The following is a 10000-nucleotide window of genomic DNA, read 5'->3' as shown; positions in this document are numbered from 1 at the left end:
TAGACTCCTTGGTCCGTGTTTCAAGACGGGTCGTGAAATTGTCCAAAGCTGAAGCGCCGCTGACGGGAGCGATTATTCCGCCCGAGAGCATCCCGAGCCAACAGCGGCGCGGGTCCGGGGCCGGGCCAGGTAGGTCCGTCATCCGGGAAGAACCGCGCGCGCTTGCCGGGAGCCCGAGCGCCCAAAGGGGCGAATCGACTCCTCCAGATATACCGCCGGGCAGCCAGCCAGGACACCGGGGCTCTGCCCAACAGACGCGAACCGAGGCCCGCGGAAGGACAGGCTGCGCACCCGGGCCGTAGGCCGGCACCCAGCGGGTCGCGACGTCCTACTAGGGGAGAAGTGCGGCCCACCGCACACCGGAATGGCCCCACCCCGCGGCGAGTGGAAAGGCAACCGGACACGACCCCGCCGCGGATTGCTCCGCGCGGGCGGCCGGCCCCATCTGCCGAGGGCGGAGGCCTGTGGCCGGATGGGCGTGAATCTCACCCGTTCGACCTTTCGGACTTCTCACGTTTACCCCAGAACGGTTTCACGTACTTTTGAACTCTCTCTTCAAAGTTCTTTTCAACTTTCCCTCACGGTACTTGTTCGCTATCGGTCTCGTGGTCATATTTAGTCTCAGATGGAGTTTACCACCCACTTGGAGCTGCACTCTCAAGCAACCCGACTCGAAGGAGAGGTCCCGCCGACGCTCGCACCGGCCGCTACGGGCCTGGCATCCTCTACGGGCCGTGGCCTCATTCAAGTTGGACTTGGGCTCGGCGCGAGGCGTCGGGGTAGTGGACCCTCCCAAACACCACATGCCACGACAGGCGGCAGCCTGCGGGGTTCGGTGCTGGACTCTTCCCTGTTCGCTCGCCGCTACTGGGGGAATCCTTGTTAGTTTCTTTTCCTCCGCTTAGTAATATGCTTAAATTCAGCGGGTAGTCTCGCCTGCTCTGAGGTCGTTGTACGAGGTGTCGCACGCCACACCGCCAGCCGGCTGTGCACGCTACCGAGTAAGTACCGGTATGCGAACCGCCAGGCGACGGGCGCGCATCGCACGTTTCAGGAGGCGCGGCCGGCCCCACAGGCGGCCGCGACGCTCCCAGGTCTGCGAAGCGGGGCAAACGCCGCGCGCTTCAGTATACGTAGCCGACCCTCAGCCAGACGTGGCCCGGGAACGGAATCCATGGACCGCAATGTGCGTTCGAAACGTCGATGTTCATGTGTCCTGCAGTTCACATGTCGACGCGCAATTTGCTGCGTTCTTCATCGACCCACGAGCCGAGTGATCCACCGTCCTGGGTGATCTTTTCTTAGTTTCCACTGTCTCTTTCAAGACAGTTGCATAGGCGGGACGTAGGCGTGTGGCGGCCCCTGTTCAAGCGTTCTGTGTCCAACGGCCTCACGGCCGATGGGCGTCGTACGGCTCCACACCGGAGCGGACAGGCAGTCGGGCGAAAGTCATTCAAAACCGGCGCCAGGCGCCAGGTGCCGCAGGCCAGCCGCTCCAGCGCTTCAGCGCTCGTACCACACAACATTGGCGTTAGTTTTGAGAAGCACGCGTGGTTCCGCACGCGGCGCACGGCTACTGCGAGCCGTACAGGTAGCGTGTTGCGCGACACGACACGCACATCGAACGACATGCAGTCTAGTCGGTAATGATCCTTCCGCAGGTTCACCTACGGAAACCTTGTTACGACTTTTACTTCCTCTAAATGATCAAGTTTGGTCATCTTTCCGGTAGCATCGGCAACGACAGAGTCAATGCCGCGTACCAGTCCGAAGACCTCACTAAATCATTCAATCGGTAGTAGCGACGGGCGGTGTGTACAAAGGGCAGGGACGTAATCAACGCGAGCTTATGACTCGCGCTTACTGGGAATTCCTCGTTCATGGGGAACAATTGCAAGCCCCAATCCCTAGCACGAAGGAGGTTCAGCGGGTTACCCCGACCTTTCGGCCTAGGAAGACACGCTGATTCCTTCAGTGTAGCGCGCGTGCGGCCCAGAACATCTAAGGGCATCACAGACCTGTTATTGCTCAATCTCGTGCGGCTAGAAGCCGCCTGTCCCTCTAAGAAGAAAAGTAATCGCTGACAGCACGAAGGATGTCACGCGACTAGTTAGCAGGCTAGAGTCTCGTTCGTTATCGGAATTAACCAGACAAATCGCTCCACCAACTAAGAACGGCCATGCACCACCACCCACCGAATCAAGAAAGAGCTATCAATCTGTCAATCCTTCCGGTGTCCGGGCCTGGTGAGGTTTCCCGTGTTGAGTCAAATTAAGCCGCAGGCTCCACTCCTGGTGGTGCCCTTCCGTCAATTCCTTTAAGTTTCAGCTTTGCAACCATACTTCCCCCGGAACCCAAAAGCTTTGGTTTCCCGGAGGCTGCCCGCCGAGTCATCGGAGGAACTGCGGCGGATCGCTGGCTGGCATCGTTTATGGTTAGAACTAGGGCGGTATCTGATCGCCTTCGAACCTCTAACTTTCGTTCTTGATTAATGAAAACATACTTGGCAAATGCTTTCGCTTCTGTTCGTCTTGCGACGATCCAAGAATTTCACCTCTAACGTCGCAATACGAATGCCCCCGCCTGTCCCTATTAATCATTACCTCGGGTTCCGAAAACCAACAAAATAGAACCGAGGTCCTATTCCATTATTCCATGCACACAGTATTCAGGCGGGCTTGCCTGCTTTAAGCACTCTAATTTGTTCAAAGTAAACGTGCCGGCCCACCGAGACACTCACTCAAGAGCACCCTGGTAGGATTGCAACGGGGTCCGCCTCGGGACGCACGAGCACGCACGAGGCGCGTCGCACGCCTTCGGCTCGCCCCACCGGCAGGACGTCCCACGATACATGCCAGTTAAACACCGACGGGCGGTGAACCAACAGCGTGGGACACAAATCCAACTACGAGCTTTTTAACCGCAACAACTTTAATATACGCTATTGGAGCTGGAATTACCGCGGCTGCTGGCACCAGACTTGCCCTCCAATAGATACTCGTTAAAGGATTTAAAGTGTACTCATTCCGATTACGGGGCCTCGGATGAGTCCCGTATCGTTATTTTTCGTCACTACCTCCCCGTGCCGGGAGTGGGTAATTTGCGCGCCTGCTGCCTTCCTTGGATGTGGTAGCCGTTTCTCAGGCTCCCTCTCCGGAATCGAACCCTGATTCCCCGTTACCCGTTACAACCATGGTAGGCGCAGAACCTACCATCGACAGTTGATAAGGCAGACATTTGAAAGATGCGTCGCCGGTACGAGGACCGTGCGATCAGCCCAAAGTTATTCAGAGTCACCAAGGCAAACGGACCGGACGAGCCGACCGATTGGTTTTGATCTAATAAAAGCGTCCCTTCCATCTCTGGTCGGGACTCTGTTTGCATGTATTAGCTCTAGAATTACCACAGTTATCCAAGTAACGTGGGTACGATCTAAGGAACCATAACTGATTTAATGAGCCATTCGCGGTTTCACCTTAATGCGGCTTGTACTGAGACATGCATGGCTTAATCTTTGAGACAAGCATATGACTACTGGCAGGATCAACCAGGGAGCTGCGTCAACTAGAGCTGAGCAGCCGGCCGCCCGGGAGTGTGTCCCGGGGGCCCGCGCGAACACGCAAGCGTCCGCTCAATTATTCTGCAAACAGGAGGAGGCTGAGCTCCCCTGCACAATACACCTCGAAACCCTCTCAGGTCCCGGCGGCGCGCAGCGCCGTCCTAAGTACTTGGTCGGGTTCGAGAGAGGCGCAATCGCCCGGAGTTTGGCGAGTAGACGCTTTAGGTGCGACCACCCGTGCTCCCAACTGAGCTTGCCGCTGCCGACAGAGGCCCGGGAGCGTGCTGTCGTGGCATTGCCGGCGGGAGACAACACGCGCCACCTACGGTGACCGGCAGCTCCAACGCCAGCGCCACAGAAGGACAAAAGCCCCACTTGGGTGCCGAAGCGAACTCTCCCAGCACAGCGCACGCGCCAACACGTCCGCACAGCTGCGATACAAACCACCTGCGAGAACCGCAGAGGCGACCGAGCAGCAGACGGCGTCGCGGCGCCGAGCGCCGGGCGGCGGCGCATCCTCAGCGCACACAGTCCTCAATCGGACCAGCACACTGCAGATGTCCACCGCGCTTCGCACCGGGCCCGCGAGGACCTACTTTGGCCGCACGGCGCCGCGTGCAGGGTGCGCCGGCGCGCAGCTGCGCCGCCTGCCGCCTCCGTCGGCCGGCGCGCCTGCCACTGGCCGCCCCCACCAGCCGGCTGTAGCGCGTGCGCCCACGCACCGCGCGGCCAGCACGCCGGGAGGCCCCCCCTCACCGGCCGGGGACGGTCCCACCCAGCCACCGCCGCGTATCGCTTCACACCCAGATGCCATTCACGTTCGTGGGCATGGTGGGTATCGCTGGAACAACCGGTTGGTAGCTCAACCGATCGTCGCCATCACTGATTCACCTCTAGCGAGAACAACCGCACCACAACGGTTTACCAGTTGTTCATTTGCATAACGTCACCAGCAAACGTAGGCGTCCATCGCCATTTGCAAATTCAACGATTGTTGCATGCCTGTGTCAGGTGTCACGACACACTATGTCTGCCCACATACACGCAACAACATGTGCACGCTTCGCGAACACGTGGAAGGTGGCCCCCGTACGTATGCGATGTCCATTGCGCGAACGACTGTCAACCGGCCTCTGTCGCATGTCGCAGATGTGGAACGCAGTGCACCATGCTATCACGGTGTGTGAGAAGAGACGACTACGTCTGACAACACGCGCCACTACATCAACAGACGGCTCATGCTGATCGCCATCCAGGGCATACCACACTGCAATCCAGCTCTTATAGGGAGACGACACGTAGCTGAGTGCACAACATTTGGACCGCATGGTTCGCCGTTGTTGGCGCAGTCGTTGTACGGTCACATGTACCACGATGTATCATTCAGTACATGAGGACCAATGTGCAGTACAGTGTGTGATTTGGACGTACAACATCAGCGGACAGTTGACACAGGCCGTACCACAGCGTAGGCTAAGTGCTTCGCACATGCGAATGCCAATGAACAACTGCAAATGCCAATGAACAACTGCAAAGGGCATTGAGCATGTACGTCCTGCTGCCATCCACATTACAGTGTATAGCTGCAAGGTGTTTAACATGAAGCGATACACTGGGGACCGGGCAGTGCGAGTAGCAAACTATATTGCGGGGGTTGCAGTTAGGCAACACTACACTAATTTAACGCGTCGTATGACAATTACAGAGCAGGTTAAGGCCCAACGTGTGTTGGGTTAAGGCCCAACGTGTGTTGGGTTAAGGCCCAACGTGTGTTGGGTTAAGGCCCAACGTGTGTTGGGTTAAGGCCCAACGTGTGTTGGGTTAAGGCCCAACGTGTGTTGGGTTAAGGCCCAACGTGTGTTGGGTTAAGGCCCAACGTGTGTTGGGTTAAGGCCCAACGTGTGTTGGGTTAAGGCCCAACGTGTGTTGGGTTAAGGCCCAACGTGTGTTGGGTTAAGGCCCAACGTGTGTTGGGTTAAGGCCCAACGTGTGTTGGGTTAAGGCCCAACGTGTGTTGGGTTAAGGCCCAACGTGTGTTGGGTTACGTTAAGGGGCAATGTGGGTTACGTTAAGGGGCAATGTGGGTTACGTTAAGGGGCAATGTGGGTTACGTTACGGCGCAATATAGGTTACGTTACGGCGCAATATAGGTTACGTTAAGGCGCAATATCGGTTACGTTAAGGCGCAATACAGGTTACGTTAAGGCGCAATACAGGTTACGTTAAGGCGCAATACAGGTTACGTTAAGGCGCAATACAGGTTACGTTAAGGCGCAATACAGGTTACGTTAAGGCGCAATACAGGTTACGTTAAGGCGCAATACAGGTTACGTTAAGGCGCAATACAGGTTACGTTAAGGCGCAATGCAGGTTACGTTAAGGCGCAATGCAGGTTACGTTAAGGCGCAATGCAGGTTACGTTAAGGCGCAATACAGGTTACGTTAAGGCGCAATACAGGTTACGTTAAGGCGCAATACAGGTTACGTTAAGGCGCAATACAGGTTACGTTAAGGCGCAATACAGGTTACGTTAAGGCGCAATACAGGTTACGTTAAGGCGCAATACAGGTTACGTTAAGGCGCAATACAGGTTACGTTAAGGCGCAATACAGGTTACGTTAAGGCGCAATACAGGTTACGTTAAGGCGCAATACAGGTTACGTTAAGGCGCAATACAGGTTACGTTAAGGCGCAATACAGGTTACGTTAAGGCGCAATACAGGTTACGTTAAGGCGCAATACAGGTTACGTTAAGGCGCAATACAGGTTACGTTAAGGCGCAATACAGGTTACGTTAAGGCGCAATACAGGTTACGTTAAGGCGCAATACAGGTTAGGTTAAGGCGCAATACAGGTTAGGTTAAGGTACGACATAGGTTAGGTTAAGGTACGACATAGGTTAGGTTAAGGTACGACATAGGTTAGGTTAAGGTACGACATAGGTTAGGTTAAGGTACGACATAGGTTAGGTTAAGGTACGACATAGGTTAGGTTAAGGTACGACATAGGTTAGGTTAAGGTACGACATAGGTTAGGTTAAGGTACGACATAGGTTAGGTTAAGGTACGACATAGGTTAGGTTAAGGTACGACATAGGTTAGGTTAAGGTACGACATAGGTTAGGTTAAGGTACGACATAGGTTAGGTTAAGGTACGACATAGGTTAGGTTAAGGTACGACATAGGTTAGGTTAAGGTACGACATAGGTTAGGTTAAGGTACGACATAGGTTAGGTTAAGGTACGACATAGGTTAGGTTAAGGTACGACATAGGTTAGGTTAAGGTACGACATAGGTTAGGTTAAGGTACGACATAGGTTAGGTTAAGGTACGACATAGGTTAGGTTAAGGTACGACATAGGTTAGGTTAAGGTACGACATAGGTTAGGTTAAGGTACGACATAGGTTAGGTTAAGGTACGACATAGGTTAGGTTAAGGTACGACATAGGTTAGGTTAAGGTACGACATAGGTTAGGTTAAGGTACGACATAGGTTAGGTTAAGGTACGACATAGGTTAGGTTAAGGTACGACATAGGTTAGGTTAAGGTACGACATAGGTTAGGTTAAGGTACGACATAGGTTAGGTTAAGGTACGACATAGGTTAGGTTAAGGTACGACATAGGTTAGGTTACGGTACGACATAGGTTAGGTTACGGTACGACATAGGTTAGGTTACGGTACGACATAGGTTAGGTTACGGTACGACATAGGTTAGGTTACGGTACGACATAGGTTAGGTTACGGTACGACATAGGTTAGGTTACGGTACGACATAGGTTAGGTTACGGTACGACATAGGTTAGGTTACGGTACGACATAGGTTAGGTTACGGTACGACATAGGTTAGGTTACGGTACGATATAGGTTAGGTTACGGTACGATATAGGTTAGGTTAAGGTACACATTGTTGTAAGGAAAGGTTTAATGGGGGGCGGGGCGGGGCGGCCGGTTTGTTGATTGTGATTATAGTAAGTGGATGCCTGCGGCATCATCTGATTTGCCACGTCAGGATGCACCTTTGGCTCATGACAGGCGGCGCTCTCATTCCATGCTTGTGGCAGACCTGTGTCTTTCATTCCTGCCATTGTTTGTGTGCTGTGAGAGGAGGCAGTATTGTGATGTTGGGTGCACCCCTGTGTAGGACATGTGTGGGTGTTGGTGGCTTGGCTGAGCAATGGTGGTTGTCGGGTGGGTGGGATATTCTGTTTTCTGAGTGGACCTCCCAGTCTGGTTATGACAGTGTGGATTGTCTAATGTGGCGGAGAGGATGCACTGGGTGTTGTTCCATGCTGGTGCTTACATATTGTCTGTGTGCGTGTTACAGGCAGAGAGTAGTGCGTGATAAGGGTGTGTGGCTGACGTGTGGTTGTGATTGTGAGCAGAGTCTTTCAGCATGTATACGGACAGTTGTATACATTATCTGTATTCTGATGGCTCTATCTATTACTAATCAGCGCCGTGTATACGTTTAATCCGGTTCCAGTCGAAACTGTTGTATCTCTGTACATTAGTGACACGGCGAGCCCGCTATGTAGTTACTCGTCTCGGCAGCTTCCACCGGTGTATGGCAAATGATTATAAGGAATCAGTCTAGTCGTCAATACCGATGGTGTGACGTCACATGTCTGGGGTGGGGGACGCTGCGCCCTTCCGGTGGGTCATGGCCTAGAAAGACTCTTCCCACGCAGGGGGGCGTGGACTGTCATTGACTCTTCCAGGTAATATACTTGCCGTACGTTCTTGCGACTGCGAGTGCAACGCTCACCGGTACCGACATGGATGGAGCGCCTCCTAGCTGACCGCTCAGCATCGGCATTCGTACAGAGAGCAACGCGGTCGCGTCTCTAGCTCGTAACTGGTACAGCCCGCAGCTCATGTATAGGGACATTCGGATATGTCGTCTCGATTATAATGGCTCTGCATCATTTACTAATCAGCGCCCTGTGTGTACTAATTCTGGTTCCAGTCAAGTTTTGCTGTTCTATTCCTGTTCAACAGTAGAACGGCGGCTCCACTACGTAGGTACTTCTCTCGGCAGCTTCCCCCGGGTATGGCAATTAATTACAGACAGTTTGTGTACAGACTAGTGCCGGTGTGTTGTGACAATGTCACAGGTCAGGGGTGGGGGAAGCTACGCCCTGCCAAATAGGTGGGTCAGGGCTCGGAAAAACTCTCCCCACACTGGGGGCTCGGACCCTCATTACTCTTCCGAGTAATATATTGAGGAGCGCACTTAGCCATTGCCCCGAGTCTTGGCGACTGCGAGTGCAACGCCCACGGGGACCGACGTGGACGGGGCGCCTCCTAGCTGATCACTCAGCATCGGAATCCGTACAGTGAGTTACGCGATCGAGTCTGTAGCTCGTAATTAGTACAGCTCGCAGCTGGCCAGGCTTACCCACTGTCGAGCCCGGGCACCCTCAGGCTCACCAGTTCTACCCAGCTACACCCGAGTTAGCCACAGGTTCTAGGCCATAAAGCCAAGTCCCAGATGTTCGGGACTCGGACCAAAAATGTTTACTACTCGTGTTGGCTTTAGTCCCACCACGTTAGACGAGTAACCGCCGAGGACATTTTAATTCGGGTCCTCTACCGCAAATCTCTTACTGCCTGAGTCGCCTGTTGCCCTGTCGAGACATCAACCAGGGATAAGGTAGAAAACAGGCAGTTTTATAGGTAGCTGCCGTGCGGTCTGCCAAGGGGCTCATCGTATCTCCCGTAGGAGAACTTGGATACTAGTTCACGCGTGAACCGACACCTCCGACGACTACCCCAGCAGCTACCCCATGGTTCCCTTATTAGGTACTCGTTTTTACAAGATGTCTCTTGTCACACAGACGAGTTTCTGTCCGAGGTCGCAACGCGATCCTCTACCACACATCTCCTACTACCGGAAAGCGCCCGTTGCCCGTGGGTTCTACCTTTCGAGGCGCGGGATTGGGTAGCTTTCGGCAGTTTTGTGAGTAAACGCCGTGTGGTCTGCCAAGGGACATCGCCGTTACCACACAGGGTTCGGATACTAGTTCACGCCACCACGTGAACCGACACCTCAGACGGCTATCCCAGCGTTTACCGCTTTTTTGCGTGGTCTTTTACCACCACGCTACTCGTGTTAGCAAGACTCCTCTTGCAGCCAGAGACGAGTTACGGCCGATGCCACCATACGCGGCCCTCTACTGCATTACTGATCTGCCAGTCTCGCCCTTTACCGCCTAGCGCATGTGAGCTAGGGATCGGGTAGAAACATGACAGTTCTAAGGGTAGTTGCCATGCAGTCTGCAGGGTAACATCGTGGCCAAAGGCTCTCGGTTACTAGTGATTCCCACGCTGAAAAACGTGGCCCGACTTCCTCAAACGATGGCCCTGGACAACAACCCTATATTACCATGGACTGGTCTGGCACCACCTATTCAACATATTCGGTAGCAACCCTCCACTA

General features: G+C 54.0%; 3 non-coding genes across 3 annotated transcripts in view; all 3 read right to left on the bottom strand.

Moving 5' to 3' along the window:
* The window catches only part of LOC124571592, a 4227-nt gene extending 3277 nt beyond the window's left edge, over positions 1 to 950 (bottom strand). Inside the window, exon 1 of the ribosomal RNA XR_006971925.1 lies at positions 1 to 950. This exon is cut by the window's left edge and continues 3277 nt beyond it. This is a non-coding gene — a ribosomal RNA (large subunit ribosomal RNA).
* Positions 951 to 1138: 188 nt separating this feature from the next.
* Positions 1139 to 1293, bottom strand: LOC124571625. The gene has a single exon (XR_006971944.1). It is a non-coding gene; the product is annotated as a 5.8S ribosomal RNA (ribosomal RNA).
* Positions 1294 to 1644: 351 nt separating this feature from the next.
* Positions 1645 to 3554, bottom strand: LOC124571644. Its single transcript, XR_006971961.1, has one exon. It is a non-coding gene; the product is annotated as a small subunit ribosomal RNA (ribosomal RNA).
* Between the last annotated feature and the right edge of the window lie 6446 nt (positions 3555 to 10000).

The sequence above is a fragment of the Schistocerca americana genome, unplaced genomic scaffold (genome assembly GCF_021461395.2).
Source record: "Schistocerca americana isolate TAMUIC-IGC-003095 unplaced genomic scaffold, iqSchAmer2.1 HiC_scaffold_177, whole genome shotgun sequence".
Lineage (NCBI taxonomy): Eukaryota > Metazoa > Arthropoda > Insecta > Orthoptera > Acrididae > Schistocerca > Schistocerca americana.
Note: the sequence above shows the minus strand (reverse complement) of the source record. Positions and strands in the feature narration are given on the sequence as shown.